The 18,599-nt window shown below is 41.1% G+C and overlaps 1 protein-coding gene across 4 annotated transcripts in view; it reads left to right on the forward strand.

Annotated features, from left to right (window-relative positions):
• The window catches only part of LOC139768944 (insulin receptor), a 73,596-nt gene continuing 54,997 nt past the window's right edge, over positions 1–18,599 (forward strand). Inside the window, exons 1-2 of one of the 4 annotated variants that reach the window (XM_071699613.1) lie at positions 1–343; positions 15,587–15,727. The gene's annotated coding sequence lies outside the window, so the exon portion shown is untranslated. The other 3 variants (XM_071699615.1, XM_071699617.1, XM_071699616.1) reach the window with 3 other exon arrangements.

The raw sequence follows: 18,599 nt of genomic DNA on the forward strand, positions 1-18,599 counted from the left end.
GCGGCGCGGCGCGCCCTCCTTCCTTCCTCTGTTTTGATCGTTCGCCGTCGGCGCAGAGTGCTCGCGCGATTGGGCGAGGAGAGACCGATCGACGGATGAAGCGCGAGAAAGTGACGCGAGTCCGTTTCACGTGGGACGCGGCATCGTCTCCGCCGCGCGCCAACCGTTCCACAGTTCTTCTCTCCACCCTATATTCGGCGCAGGGAACGACGCACCGCCGTCTTGCCGTCTAATCCCTCAGTGTTCTGCGCGCCCGACGGTGGTGAGGTTCGCGTGTCACGCCGAGTGAAAATCCGACGCCTACGCACGCCCGCTTAAAATGCGCCGCGAGAGGAATCGAAAGGTTGGTGTTGTAATTGCGCTACCTGCAACCGTTCCCGCTCGCTCGTTCGTTCATTTGTTCGTATACAGTATATACACGCCCGATTGATTGATCGAATGAATGAAATGACTGACTTTGCTCGACTTTGTTTACCTTCGATTTCACTCCGCCGCGCCGCGCCGCGCCGCGCCGTGCGCTCGCAACTGTGTGTTGTCGACGCCGTCGTAAATTGAGAATTATGTCAATGTCAGCGTAGGCTGGGAATCGAACGCGTTTGTCGCTAAATATGCGGTGAGAAGAAGCGCAGCGTCTCTCGTGAGGTCCGCCCTCGACTTCCCTTTTCCTCCCTTTCCCTCTATCTCTCTCTATCTCTATCTCTCTTTCTCTCCTTGTCTCTCTCTCTCTCTCTCTCTCTCTGTCTCCCTCCCTCGCTCCGTAGCACGCTTTCTTCCCCTGTAACGGTCACATTCCTAGACCACCATTCGAAGATGGTGTACGAGTGTTGTCCGGCAAGACGGATCGACCGAAGGTCCGTGTGTGCGCGCCTGTGCCCGTGTCTGTGTTCAGGACACTTTTACGAAATGTGCGACGCAGTCGGTTTTGTGATGCCGCGCCGCGCGTCCATCTCCCTTCGACGCGGAAAACGTGCTAGTGCTCGCCGCGACGTGTTTACAAACACGACTTTCGCGCGATAAGATCGATCCCGCGTGGAGAAGCCGTACGCGAGTCGCTCGTAAACGGGGAAATTTTCACGAGCCGAACGAGAGCCTCTCGGATAGCGACGCTACGAGACGCGATACGACGCGACGCTTCGATTCGATTCATCCGCCCCGCGTATACCGATACGTATATGTCGTAGCGAGGTCAGGTAATCCGACGATCAGCGACTAGCGCGTTCGACGAATGTTAATTTCTCATCAAGTCAAAGGTGAGATCCATTCGGGATGACGTGTACGCCTAGCCGTACGTGGCTGTTGCGCAGCGTCGTCTATTTTTCCATCGCGAGCGGGGAAGCGGGTCGCGTTGTCGCGTAGGCGTGACGCCTGGTTCTTTTCCGAAAGCGGGGTCTAATGAAAGTCCCCGAGGCACGGCACTTTTGTGTGACGTCTTCGACGACGCAGTTTCGGCGTCGGTATCGCCCTCCGTCTGGTTAGCGTGCATTTGCCGCAATATCGTATAGCTAGGTAGTCGGCTATATATGTATACGTATACATACCGCATATACATATATCGATCACTTAATTATCGCGCTACGCAACATTTTATTCGCGTACGTAATGTGTCGCGTAGGGCGATAATTAAGTGATCGATGTATCGCCGTGCGGCACGCGACGCGCTTTTATAAACGAGAGTATGCGATTCGCGTCGCGTCGCAGACTCGCATAAGTACGCAGTGACTCGCGAGCGCGAGGTTAGAGACCGAGAGCGAGCGGGTTTCCTGCGCGTTCTGCGGAGGAATCAATCGACGGGAAGGTATGGTGTGCGATGCTATTGCGCGGCATCGCGTAAGATCGCCGTACCTCTACCCCACGCAGCGCACCGCCGCTGATTATAACGACGTATTTCGACGACGGATCCGCGTCCGCGCCGGCAGAGGAGCGCAAATTCCGGAAACGCGTTCTCTTTTTCTTTCTGTTTTTTTTTTTTCCCCAAAGAGAATAGATTAACCGACGAAAAATTTTGACGGACAAGCTCAGCTGTAATGTGGAATAATATCCGTGCATTCAGCGCGTTTCCGCGTCCGCGCTGCGAAAAATAATGCAAATCCAGAAACACGTTCTCTTTTTCTTTCTTTTTTTTTGAGCGGATAAATTAACAGGAAATTTTGACGAACAAGTTCAACTGTTTTATGCTCAGATTTGTATGTGGTATAATATACGTCGCGTTGACTTCAACGACGCATTTCAGCGATGAATCCGCGCGCGCGCGACTAAGAAACGCAAATCGGGAAACTCTATTTTTTTAAAAGAGTAAATTAACTGACGAAAAATTTTGACGGACAAATTCAGCTGCTTGACTTCAACGACGAATTTCAACGGCGAAGAAATGCAAATCGAAAAACTCGGTCTCTCGTTTTCTTTCTTTTTCTAAGCCAACCAATAGTTAAATCAATGCCTATCTTTGTCTAATGTAAAGGATAAACAAAGACATAAATATCATCTAACTATTAGTTAGCTTACCAACAGGTTGGAACAACCGGCCCTAAAAGAATAAATTAACTGACGGAAAATTTTGATGGACAAGGTTAGCTGCTTCAGATTTGTATGTGGAATAATATCCGTCGCGTGTTGATTTTAACGACGTATTTCAACAGCGGAACAGCGGATCCGCGTCCACGCAGCGGAGGTACGCAAGTCCGAAAACTCGTTTTCTTCTTTTTTTTTTCTTTTTCTCTTCCAAAGGGTAAATTGACTGGCAGAAAATTTTGTCGGGCAACTTTGTCCGCTTCGTTCAGACTTGTATGTAATGTAATGTTCGCCGCGTTGACTTTGGTCGATGCATTTCGGTATAATTTACTTTTTTAACAAAAAAAAAGAAGGAAAAATTATACCGCGATAAATTCAACTGCTTCGTGTTCGTGTAGTTACGTAGAGAAAATTTTTAACACGTTTACTTTGCAATATCGACGATGTTCGTCGTCGGTCTTTATTATTCGGAAAGTTTCGGCATACTACCGATACGATCGATCAACAGACGACATCTTATCTTAAAACTTACAAAGATAGGTGAGCGTAAACATTCAACCGTACCGATAGGTATGAAAGAAAAGCGGCCAAGGGAACAGTTAATGGATTATGCTCGACCATTATATCGTTACTTTACGCTCTTAGATAATTGTAATTTAAAAATGAAAGTGATAAAACTTTATCTCAAATTATCGTACAAAATTTTATCTCAAATTCTTGTAGAAATTACAGAAATACAATTTTACAATATTTAATTGATTTTGGTTCTAAATTGCAGAATACAAAAAACGTGATTTTATACATTATTTAAGATTTAGAGATTATTTTAAGTAGAAGCGTGAGAAAAGCCACTATCTAAATCTGTTACATCGCGATCACGAATCTTCAGCGTTGCAACTTTCACTCTATATTTAACGTTATTTCGTAATGCACGGTTTCCAACGTGTTAGTTAATAGATTCTGATTTCTGTACGCCTGACGTAGAAATTGCGCACTTTGTATATCACTAGAATCAGAAAATTACATTTAACAACCGTGACAGCCACGTTTCTCAATGCTGGGGGTAACGTTACTCATTTCATATTTCCCATCTTTTGCATATATAAATTTTTTCACTTTTTCTCCGTGTTTGCTGGGGCAATATAAAGCGAAGCTTGAAAGGCCCAAAGCGGCATGTTTTCATGTGTTTCTAACGGCATATACTGTTTACAATGGCGTTGATTGGGATGTACCATTCGGATTCCCGAGTTGCCTGAGAGTTTACAACGTATTGTCGCTACGTGTCCACACGCAGCATGAAAACGCGGTCGTTCGCCGTCGATCGTCCACATTTTGCACGACTATTTTCAACCCCGTGTTCCGTTTTAATAATCGCAAGAATTGTATAATAACCGAACAAATCGACGTTTGTTTGAGTTTCCGCGCATAATTTTACATATTTTACGCTAAATGTTGCGTTCTCGTTCAAACAATCGGTCATTTGTAATGTCATGAATGGATTAAAGATCAGAAGGTATCGTTTATCATAATTGCTTCAATAACTGCCATCCAGCATTACAATCTTTTTAATTGTACAAAATACGACTAAGCTTACTTTCCCTGACTTTCTCTCTCTCTCTTTCTCTTTCTTTCTTTCTCTTTATCTTTATCTTTCTATTTATCTTTCTCTTTCTCTTTCTTTGAGAAATACATAAAAATTCCTTTTTAGCTTAACGCACCACTTAACTTATCGCAAGACTATAAATAATTTATGTCGCTTATTTTAAAAACGCAGAGTGTGAATGCGATACCGAGACACGACAGAGTCTCGGTGAGGGAGAATATCGAGCGGCGCGCATTTTCAGTGAGATTTTTCGGGACTGCACTTGCGCAACCGTCAAAATAAACGGCTCATGTAAGTTAGAATGATAAGTAGCGGTGTATATTCCTCGCGGAGCGCGATCTGATAACCGCGTAGAGTAAATTAAAGGCCCCAGGAAGCCACTATCTCGAGAGCGGCATGCGCGATAAAAATATCGTATACAGTATACGGAGTAATTTACAACTCCGTGTGAGGTACGAAACGGACAATGCGCGTTTTGCATTGAATGAAGCGGCTCGATTCTAATTCCCCCTCCCCCTCCCCTCCTCCTCTCCCCTCGCGTTATGCAATATGGAATTATGTGGCGTTCACGTGTTCACATTCATGGATCTGCGAAATACATTTTCGTATACTTCGAGGCACGGGACACAAGATATATATAACCGGTGGAGTATCGGCAAACATGAAGGCTCGTAGGCACTCGACAAACGTAAGGCAGATTAAATGCGTGTTAATTACGTATCGGGCGAATCGATCGGGCGTATGTAAAGTGTTCTATGCTTAATAATAAGTTTCGAGGTTAAACGTTGGTGTGTAAATACCTACTATCAAAGACGCGCTGGACCGAAGCGTTAAATTGAATTGAATTCCGTAGACTATCATTGAAATTGTATTAAAGGGTTAGGCCACTATAATGATTTAAAAATAAGTTAATTTAGGATCTCTATAGAAGTTAGAAGATCTAAACGAGTTCTGATATTAAAAGCTCATTAATTATCTTTACATATTCTGCACAAAAATTGAAAGCTACTAAAATTATCGACTTTTGAAAGTAATGTTTATAAAAAAATATAGATTAGTCCTAATTTAGCATCAAAGAATAAAATTTTAAATAACAAACTTAATAATCTAATCGATTTTTTGATTGCGATTTTGAATATAGCAAATGTAACATATATATTTTCAATTATACACATAGAAAATTTTAGAAAATGTAAACAATGTATAGATTTTTTAACTTCCAGTGACCTCGTAACTTTTTAATGACGTGCTTGAAAGTTTCTATGCTCTTGGCATTCTTACTCTACTCCATCCTTGTTTCGAATACACTCGGCTATCCTTAGAAATAGGTATAAATAATAGACAATTATATACGATAAGAGATCGTTCTTATAAATTTACCCACAGCGCGTGTCATGCTTGACTTTAAAAATTGTTGAGTACCGTGTGAACGGGGCCGTATTTATAATTGTCGTTCGAAAATTATCTTTATCGTGAAAAATGTGCTTCTGCGTCGCGTGCGATAAAGTCATTTGCGTACGGAATCGTAGAGAGAATCCACCACTTTTTCATACGTAGTAATCTCGCGTTTCCATGTCATTGGAGAGTATTTCCGTTCTCCTTCGATTAGCTGGCGCCGATCCCATATGGTTGTACCCATCGCTTTTCTTTCGCCGAGGGTTTACGCTACGGGAAAAGGGAGACGTTTTTATGGGCAATTTGTACAGATAGCTCTCGAAGGCTGTAGAATATCCTTCGAGGAAGAGATAAATGTTTAAGGAGGATACCGCGAGTCTCGCACGTGAACGCATCACGTGCGCCTCGTGACATTTCGCTACTTCGCGTTTCCGTTTATACGATAAGTAGTGGCTGATCGAAAACTGCGCGATGCAGCGTGTAAAGTCCGAAGTCGCGCTCCAAGCTCGTTGAGGAGAAAGAAGAGATATCGCACGCGCGTGATACGCGTTTGTACATACTTTATATCGTCCAAAGGTTAGTATTTCCATTCGCGCCGCCCTTCATTGTGCCGTCCAACCCGTCGCCTTCCGCCATTTACGCGCGCGCTCCCTCGTTCGGCTCCTCGTCGTAAGTGTACAAAAGGACAACCGAGCACGCGGGGCGACGGCGGGAGGGAGAGGGAGGTGAGGAAGCCAAGACTGTAAAAGAGGCGGATGCCCCGTCGCTTCGTCCCAGTGTGGTGCCCCGACGATCGTTGACGCACACCGAAACACGGAAATATTTTTATGGTGCCAAGCGACGCGTCGGAACTTTTGTTCCCGGCTACGCTTCTCTCTCTCTCTCTCTCTCTCCCTCTCTGTCTCTGTCTCTGTCTCTCTCATCGTCGTAGCCCTGGTCCCGGTCCCGTCGATTTCCCCCTACCACGCGCCCGCGCTTTCGACCCTCGCGCCGTATCCCTCCCTCATCCGTCGCTCCCGGCCGGAGAGTCGCGCCCCACTACCACCTCTCTCTTTCTCTGTCTCTCTTTCTCCTCCGCCCTCTCCTCGTTCCTTCGTATCTCGAGCGGTGGTGGAGAGACATAAATCGGCGTACGGCGCGGCCGTGTTTTCGAACGGGTACGAGCCAGCGGCTCGGCCGACAGCGTTCGCAGTATCTACGATCTGGACGAGAGCCGCCGTCGTCGTCGTCTCTTCTCTTCTCTTCTCTTCTCCCTGCTGCTGGGTAGGTTGGGAGCGTCGTCGCGCCACGCCGCGTCACACGTGACCGTCGTCCCGCCGCCGCGCCGCGCCACGCCGTTCGGTTTCGGTGTTCTTTCTCAACGACGCGACGGATGAAAACGGTGAACGGTCGACGGTCGATGGCGACTGATCGACGAAAGGCGCGTGCTCGTCTCGTAGTAGCGAATTCTCCGAAGGCGACCGCCGAGTCGCGCCGCGCTGTGTGTTTTGGTATCGCCATTTATCTTCGCCGACTAAGGACGCCGGCTAAGCGGTGGCCTTCCTGTTGACGTGTGCGTAAGAGAGCGAGAGCGGGAGCGCGCGCCGATCCGCCACGTGCGATACGGCCGTGAAGGTGTGTTGCCCCGTGTTGTTTTCATGTTTACATTGTTTACCGCGGAGAACCGTCGCGCCTACGATAGCGTCGGGCGTTAAGTAATGTATATACACACGAAACTGATCTCGCTTCTTGCGGTGCGCGGGTTCTTGATTAAACCTAACGCCAGATTATGCGCGATTCGTGATTCGAGATGCGGCAGTTTCCACTACTCGCGAATAGTGTAGCCCCAGCTTAGCACGAATTGACAGTCCGCTCGTCGAATCTGCATTGTTTACCATTCGTGCAGATCGGTGGAGCGGTTTCTTTTTTTGCGAAATTAAAGAGCGCGAGTCACCACAAATCAATCAATTCATGTGGTTCTTGTGTAGAACTATATTACACAAACAGTGAACCATGAGTAATAGTGTAGAGACTGTAGAGGATATGTATCGAATAATGAATTTCTGCGAATCTACTACGAATCGCATATACGAGTCATTAATTACTAATCGCGCGTAGTCTGGAGCGAATTTAATGGGAGAATGGAGCAACGAGCGGTCTTCTCTTGCTTGTCGCCGCACATTACTTCTTGCTGAGATTTCGTATATATCTTTATATTTTATATATATTTTTCATGTATATTTTACTTGCCGCGAGACACCGTATTTCTTGATATACCGTACGTATATTGTATGCGAATATGCGAAATGTCGCAGGTTCACTGCGACTGCATGGTTCAGATAAAAACGCGGCACTACGCGAGACCGCGATTTTTATACACGCGAATAGATCTCTCGCGTGATATATGGTAATTTAAGAATCGTGTATTATAAACAACTTATAAGTCTCTCGTTAACATAATTTATCTCGACGGGGTTTTTCTCCAGGTCTTGGCCGCGGATTTACGAAATATCCCATTTCTATTCATGTTGACCTCGATGTTTATGAATCGATGAGAGATTTTCTATGAATTGAATGCAATTGTGCAATAAGGAACTAAACGCCGCTTTCGTTATTTTCAGTTTTGCATTGCAAAGTGGTCATAAAGAGGACGGGAGATTTTCTAAAAAACGTATATACATATGGAATTGTATTTCAGGAAGTTTATAATTCGGGCAATGTATTTGAGATAACGTTGGCGCAGAATTTTCCTTCTAACGTTTCGCGAAATTTACTCTAGCGGAAAAAGTAAGGTTTTGGAGTTGACTCCGCATTGCAGAGCTGCGTCCAATTAATAATCTTTATACGTTGTAGTAGGGTAATGTCTCGCTAAAACCGTGAGAGGCATGTGCAGGACCGATGTTTAACCACGAATTCGCTATTAGCTTTCTGCCACTTAAAAAGTTTTTTATCTAAACTAGTAATAATTCTGACGCGTTTTTTCTGACTATAACGCCACGGCGAAACGTAAAAATAACACGCGACTCATTCATTTATTATATAACGTACAGCTCGGTTTACGTGAAACGAGTCTACGTCACGTACGGAACAGATACGACATATAGGCATTGTACGAGAATGGCACGTAGACGTAAAACGTAAAAATCCAACACGTAGATCTAATTATACGATACCGACACCGACGTAAATATAGAGACGAAAAACCTTCGGTTTATATATAGTCAATTCTAAACGAGAGGACACGTCGCTTATGACTCTTATGAGCTTACGACCTTAATCGTTTGTTTACATAGCGAATTCAAGCTGTGTCGAGCCAGGTGTCCACTTGAGAATTTTAACGTCGAGAGTCATTTTCCAAAGAAAACAGCCGGAATTGTCACTCGCCAATTTTGCTCAGCGGGCGGAGGAGGAGGGGAGTATCTTTTTTTCAGCCCTTCTTTTTCGCCATCTCTTTGAGAAGCCTGCGATCATTTCTTTCAAGTTATGAGCGACGAGGTGAAAAAGCGAGAGCATTTATACGTCTCTCATTTCAAATTACTCCATGACGTGTACGGAGTTCGGTAAAATTACAGAGGGACGGCCCCCAGATTGTTTTCTCGTTGAATGTAATTTCTCGGTAAAACTCAAATGTCCCATGGGGGGGGGGGGGGAGAGTAGCTGCAACTACGTATTTACCAGACTTTCTTGCAATCGAGAGTGCTTTTCAGAGAGTACGGTCCCGCGAGAGAATACGCTTAGTTAAATATTCTACGCGAGTTGAATCATTATTAAATCGTATATCTCTTGCAGGTTAATTCTCTTTTTTTTTCACACGATGCATAAATCAATTTTGCATATTTTTAATTAACGGAATCGAGCGGTGAAACAATTGCATCTTGCGTTTTTGCGCGTTAAACGTACAGAGAAGACTAATGATTTCCCCTGCATTAGCATATTAAAGTTATCGATCGCAAGATCACTATTTAATTAGATAATTTATCTTCGTTTTTCTCGCTGTAGCAATTTACTTACATATTTTACCTTATTCCGACGTTTATGTATATTGGATATTAGATTGATGTGCTGTGATAACGCATGTTTAACGTTTTCCTCTTTCAGATAACATATTCCCGGTCGATTTGAAATAGTCCTCGTATTTTCAAACAGCTTGTTTTATAAAAAGAAATTCTTTAATTCGGAACACGGAGCTTTACAGCATGAAATAAATAGCACGAATTTACAAATAACTGTTTCCGCTAAAGTCCTATAAATATGAAATTCTCGTAAAGATATCGGTCAAACGATACGCTATAATTTAAATTGCCGATAATAATCCAGTCGATCGACAGACAGGTGTTGCATTAAATCACACAAGAGAACCCCGTTCTACACGCGCGAGTTGCGCGTCATTTTTGCACATTTTGACATTTTATTTAAACAAGGAGATAACATTCAAACGTGTAAATTAAAAAAATAAAATCAGATGATATTTTTGCGGTATCTCGTGCACAAACAGAAATTGAAATAGTTCTCTCATTTGATATTTACGCTTGAAGCGGTTACACGTGTCGAACGGGAAAATATGTGGGAAATATTTTTTTATTTCAAAAAGTTTTACAGCAGCCCCGAAAATAAATATGTCACGAAAATGTCACCGTAAAATGTCATTTCTACTTAGCCGGTCTCGTGAGTGAAGTTAGGTGAAACGGAATTTATCATTGGTCGCGGCGTCTTTAACGCTACTCCATTAATAGAACTTCTAAATCGAGTCGGCGGAATGTTTCGCCTTTTGTTAAACATAGATATTTCGCGTTGCGAAACAAATATATTCGTAAGCCCTTTGTGTTAAAATACGCTTCGTCGAAGCGTACCTGCCAGTTCTACGTTCCAATGACAATAAATACATTATATACAATTGTTGTGTAAATTATCCGTAAAGTTAGATACATAGATATATTTGAGTGCTAGACGCAGTTTATTACTATGACAAATTCCAAATACTATAAACATAGTAAGATTATTTTTACAACTGCTAAAAATAACCTTTATGTTTACCATACAATTTTTTTTTATGATTTACAACTTTGACGATTTTATCGGTGTAATTTGATTTGAAGGATCAAACTGAATTTAAAACTTTTTAATTTAAACATTTTATGTTATTAAACTCTAATATTAGTTGAGATTTAATAAATGCCAGCTCAATAATCATGCTACATATTTTCATTTTAGTAACGTCGGGTTAAACAATGATATTAAATAAAATTTATTATCACAAAAGATTCTTTTAGACGAAGTAAATAATAATTGAAAATATTTCAATTTTAAAAATAATTGTATATTATTATACATTTTGCATGAATATTCTGGTTTATTTCTTATATAGGGCTGTTCTTTGTAACTACTGTGTTACATATTTTGCAATTAAAGATGAAAAGTAGAAAAAGTTCAAGAAGAAGAAATTTTATGATGAAATGTGCAATATCGTGGCACAGAACACTTTTAAAGATGATATTGTCGCGTTGCAGAAGAGAGAATGGCTGCTGTAAATTAGAATCGTGGCAATACATAATAATCAAAGCCATAACAGAAATCGTCTGTGGACTGATTGCGTTCGTGACGCAAATAAATTTCCATATCCAGCAATCGAATTTATATAAAGATATAATTGATGTAAGTATTAATAGTAACGATGTCAGAAACATTTTTATTTATTTTTATTTATCGATCACTGAAGAGATAAATTATTTTCGAGGACAATTTTGGCGTTAGGCTCTTTTTATTGAACTGAATTACGTATGGGATATCCCGTGAAAAATGTTTCGTCATAAATATCTTGTCGCACGTATGGCGGTTCAATTGAAGTAGTTGTGGGAGAGCCGCGAGACTTAAAATTTATAGGAGCTTCCACCTTGGTGCCACGCCCTAGTTAGCCCGCGCTGCACTGGCAAGAATATCACCGCAAAGAGATGAATTTTTGAAGGTGGATGCACTCGGGCGAACCGACTCGGAAATGGCTCCCGTCGCGAAGATAGAGTCGACGGGGTACTCGGTAACAATATTATACGCGACGGGGCGAAATTTTCGAAACCGTGCTTATGTTGGTACGAAATATTGTCGCGGCGGCGTCTACTCGAGCGAACGGTTGCAATACAAATATCCGTGACGGCGGTTGCACTCAGGTGGAGGATAAGGCTTTGGACTTCTCCAAAGTTTGAGTTTGTACTCGCGCGGGACATCGCGAAGTGTCTCTCTCCGTTGCAAAGTGGAATCCTAACGATACAGATATTCGCAATACGTGTATCGCATATACGCACCACGTTTAGCGTCGTTCTACCCCATCGAGTTTCGTTTACATTCCGGTATGGCACACAGGAATTTCTATTCGCAAAACCACATATGTACTGTCGGGTTTTAATACGCGGGCGAAGGGCGCTGCGGCGAGAAAATTTTTGAATACAATATCATTGTTTCTTTTCTATGCTCCCCCCGTTCTTCTCTCCCTTTATTCAATATTTTATTTTAGTTTCCATAGAAACGTGGGAAAATCGTTATGGTATTTTATATATTTATATCAAAACTTTTTCGTCGATCGTTATTAACAATGGAAAATTCGTGGTTTGATGGCGTCGTTGCTTTCTTAAATTATTATTATTAATTATAAATATACAGAAATATTTCTCGGATAAATTATTTTTATAATCTCACTTTGATTTAATCTAAAAAAAAACAAGAAAAAAAGATGAGAATTTTGAATAAATTTGCATTCTTATTTCTCGAATGTCAAATTTTGTATTCTAATACATCTATTTTTCTCACGTCACGACTCTTCTTACAAGTGTGAAAATTCTGCGGTGCGCCGTATTTCTGTAACGTCACGTCTCATTTTTTAAAGGTAACTTTGCACGTCTTTTTCTCTGTGTGCTCCATCGTAACCCGAGTCGTCGTTGTAACGTTGCAAAGCCGTTGAAGAGTCACCTGCGTCTGAAATTATATACGGTAATATGTAAAAGCTCCATTTTCCAGAGGATGTCTGCATCATTGAAGCGCCCTAAAATTCCCGCAGGTCCAATGCTTCACGCGTAATATGAATCGATGCATAATGCACGAGAGTATGCGGAGGTGCGCGAGCGCGCATTGGTTCGGGGAATAGGGAAGATGCATTCGCGATGCCGAACGTAGGTATGTCGCGTTCGTCGACGCTCCCGGCTCCGCTCTATACGGTAGTAGGGCCCGGGCGTAGCGCAGAGCACGATCAACGCGCGCACGCCGAACCTGGGACAACGGGAACGCGCCGTGCGCGCGTATGCGTGCCTTCGAAATAACTGGGATTCCATCGCAAAAGTGTGCGCACAACCTGCTCGAATGTGGGACGAAGTAAACGAGCGGACGCGTGGTCGGCTCGGCGACTCACATAAGCCGCGGACATTTGTTCGCTGCCGCCGTCGTCGAGCTTCCATAATTTAGTTTCGTCGGGAACACATCGCAGTATCTTCGCGCGATCGCCACATTTCGCGATGCTCGCTCTTCGTAGTAAGAGAGCAAAACATTCGTGAAAGGAAGCGTAGTTCTCGTCAAGAATGAACCGAAACGGGAAAGAACAAGGTATCGAGTTGCGGGTATCTGAATTATTTAACATTGCTTTGCACGAAAATCAACTTATCGTGGTCAAGTTCAAATAGTTCCAGCAATTCTCGATATTGGATCGATTTTATTATACGATAACGAAAAATATTTTCTTTCATTTGGATAGTGGATTGAAGATATCAGAGCTTTCATATCAAGACTCTTCTTATCTGTTCGTATCAGGAATTTACTTATCGGATTTCTAAAAAAAATTGCCAACAAACTTACGAAAATAACATTAAATACTTCACTTGGGAGTATAATTGAATAAATATTGTGCCTTTTCTTTTTTATTTTTAAATCGCATTTTTTTAAATGCGGCTACGAAACATTTATATTACTACATTGGATAGAAACTACATTATATTTAATCATTGTAACTTCATAACTGTTATAAAAAGCACGTAAAACTTTTTAAATTTTATTCGAATTTAATTGGTGATTACTGATTAATATTACGCACGTGCGATATGTGGTTTTGTAACATCTATTTCCATAAAATCATGTCTGGTCGACTAATGAAATCAATTATATTAAATTACCTATATAATCTTTAATGATCATTTTATATCTCGCATTTCTCATTTTAATAGAAGCAATATATAGGTATATACACAAGGTTTTCACTAAATATGTAACTACGCACTATCAAGAAAATTAATTAATTCAAGGTTTTATTATAATATAAGTAATATAATATTATGTCGATTTTAATGGAATATGTACTTCACGTTTTAGGCTGCCCTTGAACACCAAAATTATACATACATCTAGCCAAATTTGCTTTCGTTTGTACGTATTCATCCTATAATTATAGGATAAGCTTTTTACGCATGAGTGAAAGAGAAAAAGGAAGAGAGGAAATTGTATTTGTACGTCGTATAAAATCTATAGCGATGACAGCATACATACATATTTGCAATATTTCAACACGATCTAATTTTCATCTCGCAAATACTATCAATTACCTTCAATCAGGTCCGATTGTGCTAAACAATTGGACGTTAAAAGAGTTACAACTCACGTAGAATAATATGTGTATATGTATATTCACTTTGGGTTTTTGTAAAGTTCTGTAATATAAAAACTAGACGTAATGATAGACGTTTACGATAAACGCGGATTTGTGATATGAAATGTTAAACGTTACACTTGCAATATAATATTCAGAACAGTCGAATTTATTGTGATATTTAGAAAATCTCGTACCTATCGCCCTCGCCTTTTTTATACCGTTTTATTTTTACTTACATAAATCGATCATAAACCCTATCAATTTTCCATGAATCAATAATCGATATTTGAACGCTATTCGTCCGCCACGAATTTAATACGAAGGGAAAAGCCTTTTATCGCTAGATACATTTTTTTTATATTTATTTAGAAAAGGACAAGTACTTGCTAATAGAGTTTAGAGAAATACGACGCGACAGTAAAATTTTGCATAAATCAATTTTAAATATTATCAGTTTGCCGTGAATAAATCAATATTCAAACGTAATTCATTCGTCATGCATAACAATACGGTAGAAAAAGCCTACCGCAAGAGGCACTTTTATTTAAATTCACAAGTACTTGCTAATAGAGTTCTACAAAATGTAACGCGACAGTAAAATTTAAAATTTAGAACACGAATGTGAAATATTCCACAATCAATTTAACTTGAAAATTCAAATGACGTCGCATAGATAAGACGACTAAATATGTGATAACTGACCTACTTTCTATCGCAACTATCGAGAGACTTGTAAATACAGCATAATTTTGCAAAACAGATTCCATTCGATTATACGTTTCGCGCAATGATATCAGGGTACAAATATATAGTAAGTCAATTTATTTAATATATTAATTGCGATATATTATCATCGACCGTTTCATGTTCGTTTTTCGCATGCATATCTATGCATATCGATCAAACGCGCGAAATAATTAACTCTAAGAAAGAATTTAAAACATGAAAAGCTTAGATCTTTATTTGATCACATTTTGATGTAGTGAATTTTCGAGATACCGATTATATACGAAAGAAATTTGTTGACAATCTCAAAAAAGGTTTTCTCACGCGTCACGCATGCACGCACGCGCACGCTCGGTGCCGACGTGTCGTCGCTCATTGATAATTGTGGTAAACGAAAAGAAACGAATTGAAAAACAACACGCACAAGTCTGTCTGACCGACTGATTTCGCAAGCGCTGCTGTATTACATTACTAGGCTGTAACTCTCCACCGGAACGGTAAACAAATATTTTCATCAAATATCCAACGTGAAAATATATGATGTAATATATAACGTTTGTAAATATCAATTTTATAAATATCCTCCTCATTTTCTCGGAAGTCCGTTGTGGAAAACAATTCCGAAGAAAAAAGCCGGCGCAACAAGCCCGACATCGATATACCGTTGTTGCGTAAGACGTAAATTACCAAGATATTATATTACGCACCAACGGGACAGTTCGCCTTTGTGCACGCCTCTCTTTTTCTTTGCGCAGTGATTTCGGGACTGTCAGCATGGCAAGTAATGTGGAACACGGCAACGGTGGCAGTGCTCTAGTGATTCTATTATCGACGCGCCATCGACGTCGTCTAGGTCCACTTTCAGCCGGAGGAACGACGCTGTACCTACGGCCCACGTAAGTACCTCCACGAACATTTCCCGAATACCCTTCTACGGATGAAACCCTTTCGAACCCAATGAGCCCCGTCGTTCCTTTGGAGACGCGCTCGTCTTGATTATCTCCTCTTATTAGAGGAAATGGCCAATGAATTTATATAGGGTGGTTCCGAAATCATCAGATAGTATCACGGAACAAAACTTTCGGCAGACATTCGAAGAAAAGAATAGAGAACAATATCTGTGTGATATCTTTTACTTATTAAAGATTTATTAAAGGCTGAAGTTTATATTAATAATTTATTAAATTTATACTTATTAAAGTCATACTTTTTTTTAATGTCAATGTATTAATCCTTTTGAATTATTTATCAACACTGTGCGGGCACCGTGTTTTTGGAGCACTCACCCGGACTTCCTGGGACTTTTAAGTCCAAAAGGTTTTTGAAAGCGTTTCAGTGTTACAAAAAATCTATAAAAATTCATGTATCATCTTTAAGGTTTCAAAAAGTGATTTCTATACTTACATAGGCCGGAACTGTTGCAATTTTTTGTACCCATTCCCGTGGGAATCATAAATGAAAAATCGACTGTGCCTTAAAAGGTGTCCGCATAGTGTTAACGTGGTATTTCGCTTGTGATCAACTAAAAGTTACTTATAGTTAATTGCGACATTTAGTGTTGAAAGAGAAATTTTGAAGGATGTAACGACGAATCAAATATTTGTCGCCGTGCTGAAATTTCTGCTAGGTACACCTTGTATATGCATTTCCTGTAAGATCGATACTTGTCCCAAGTTTTAGACTCGAATCGAATATGCCGTGACTACGCAAGACTTCGCCGGCGACTTCTTTATGCCGCGCATGAAGTACACCTCATGCATGACGTGTCACTGATGAATGCCCATGGAATAATCGGCGCTGATATTCGATTACCAGTCAGTCGCCGTAGGATCGCGTGTAAACATGCCATCCGAGCTATTTTCGCAGCGCTGTTTTAAAAGCAAACAATTTACTTTGCGAACGCCGGCGCGTAAAAAAAATATCGCGGTCTGTGTCCCATAACTTTGACGCAAAGAGGAAAAAAAAAGGTCCTCTTTGGTTTTTACGCAAAATACACCTGCGCGAGGCTTCGTCATATTTTTTTCAATGCACGATTGTTGTTAATTTCGAACCAATAGTTTCGTGACTTGTCCGTAAATTATATTCTCGACGTTCTCGAGATACTCGGCTGTTTCGGAATGTGAGATACGTTTGACGTATACGGAAACTTTTTTTTATCAAAACTGTTAATTGATTATCGGATAGAGAACTTATAAAAGCCTCCAGGAGATTTCTCAGCTCTTAAAACTCTCTCTATTATAATAATGGCCAAGCCGATTGCCCGCAGGCAGTTGCGGTATATCCACTACCGACTCTGGTGAAGTAAAGTTCCCTTAAAATAATATCCGTGTTTCGAAATTGTGTACAGAACGCGAAGTCTTATATTAAGTACTTAGCTGTACCTCCGAGAATTGTCTTGCGAAAAGCCGCGCAGTTTCAGACACATGTATACTCCAGAAATTGTTGAAGTTATTTTTTAATATCCTTGCAAATTTATACAAATTCTCGAGAGATTTCGAAATATATCGCTGAGATCCAATAATTACTGTCCAATTCAATAATTACCGACGTCGAATGGTAATGAGCGGCATAAATATACTACACGACTTCCATAATATCGGCTTAAGGAAGAGACTTTACTGTACGCGACGTACAGAGATTAAGGGTAAAAGGCGGACAAAAAGAAACTGGAAAATCGACGGTATATAATTCGATCCTCCGGACGGGCGTCGTAATGATCACCTCCAAACACGCAGCGTATACTTCGCGTATGCGGGGTAAGAGAGTATGGATTATCGGCGACAGCGACGTTCACCTGTTTGTCTTCGCATTAGTCCGCTGCTTTTACGCCAGATCACTGTAATCTTCCAATTATTTCCCAAATTCCAAGCGCTCTCGACCTTCCGTCGCGGCGTCTTAGTCGCGAACGACGGCAAGTTAATGCGTTTAACGGCGGACGCGCAAACGGAAAACATCCGCCAGCGTGATTGCGACGCGCGTTATCAATTATTTGCACAAAAAAAACTCATTGTTTACCGCGGAATCCCTCCGATTGGAAAATACCGCGGGGTATGTACCCCCGAAGTGAAGCTGGCCTGTCTCGCTGTGACGGAAAAAAAATCTATTTTTTCCAGAATTTCGCGTGAATTCGATATCTGGCGATGGGGTGCAGTAATGATTAGCATAGTATTTATCATTGTCGTTTTTACGGAGTTATATAAACGGAGCGCAGCTGGCTTTTAAGCTATTCGACGGAATTGTCGCTCGAAATTCATTTTGTTATGCTTATACACACAAGTCATCGCTCGATATAACGATATTACTTGTGGGGAAACGTAGTAATTTTGGATTGTTTGATGTTCAACAGGAAATCTGTGTTGCCGTATTGTGTCAATGCGTTGCGTCATGTGTATACAAAAATATCTTGCTGACAAGGTGGAGAATTGCGCTGTGACTAACGAACGAACGCTCGCAGTTCTAGCGTAAGCGAATCGTGAAGAAATTCGTTGACGCGGTTCAGCCGTGTAATCGATTTGCCGGTTTCGTGCTCAGACTTGTTCGCGATTCTACCGATACGCGTTACAAATATATATATATATATATTATGTATACATGTTATGCGCAGTAAATGAATATTAATTAAAAACAAATGTAAATCAAAGCAGATAAAGTTAATGTATATGTTAATTACGAATATTTCAACCGTGATAATTATCGCTGGTGTTGCAATTATATTCTTGCAATTTTCATTACGAACAAAAGCTTTACGAGATATTATGTTATTGTTAT

The sequence above is a fragment of the Temnothorax nylanderi genome, unplaced genomic scaffold, assembly GCF_030848795.1.
Source record: "Temnothorax nylanderi isolate EJ_2023f unplaced genomic scaffold, tnyl_v1.0 TNYL_tig0019_pilon, whole genome shotgun sequence".
Lineage (NCBI taxonomy): Eukaryota > Metazoa > Arthropoda > Insecta > Hymenoptera > Formicidae > Temnothorax > Temnothorax nylanderi.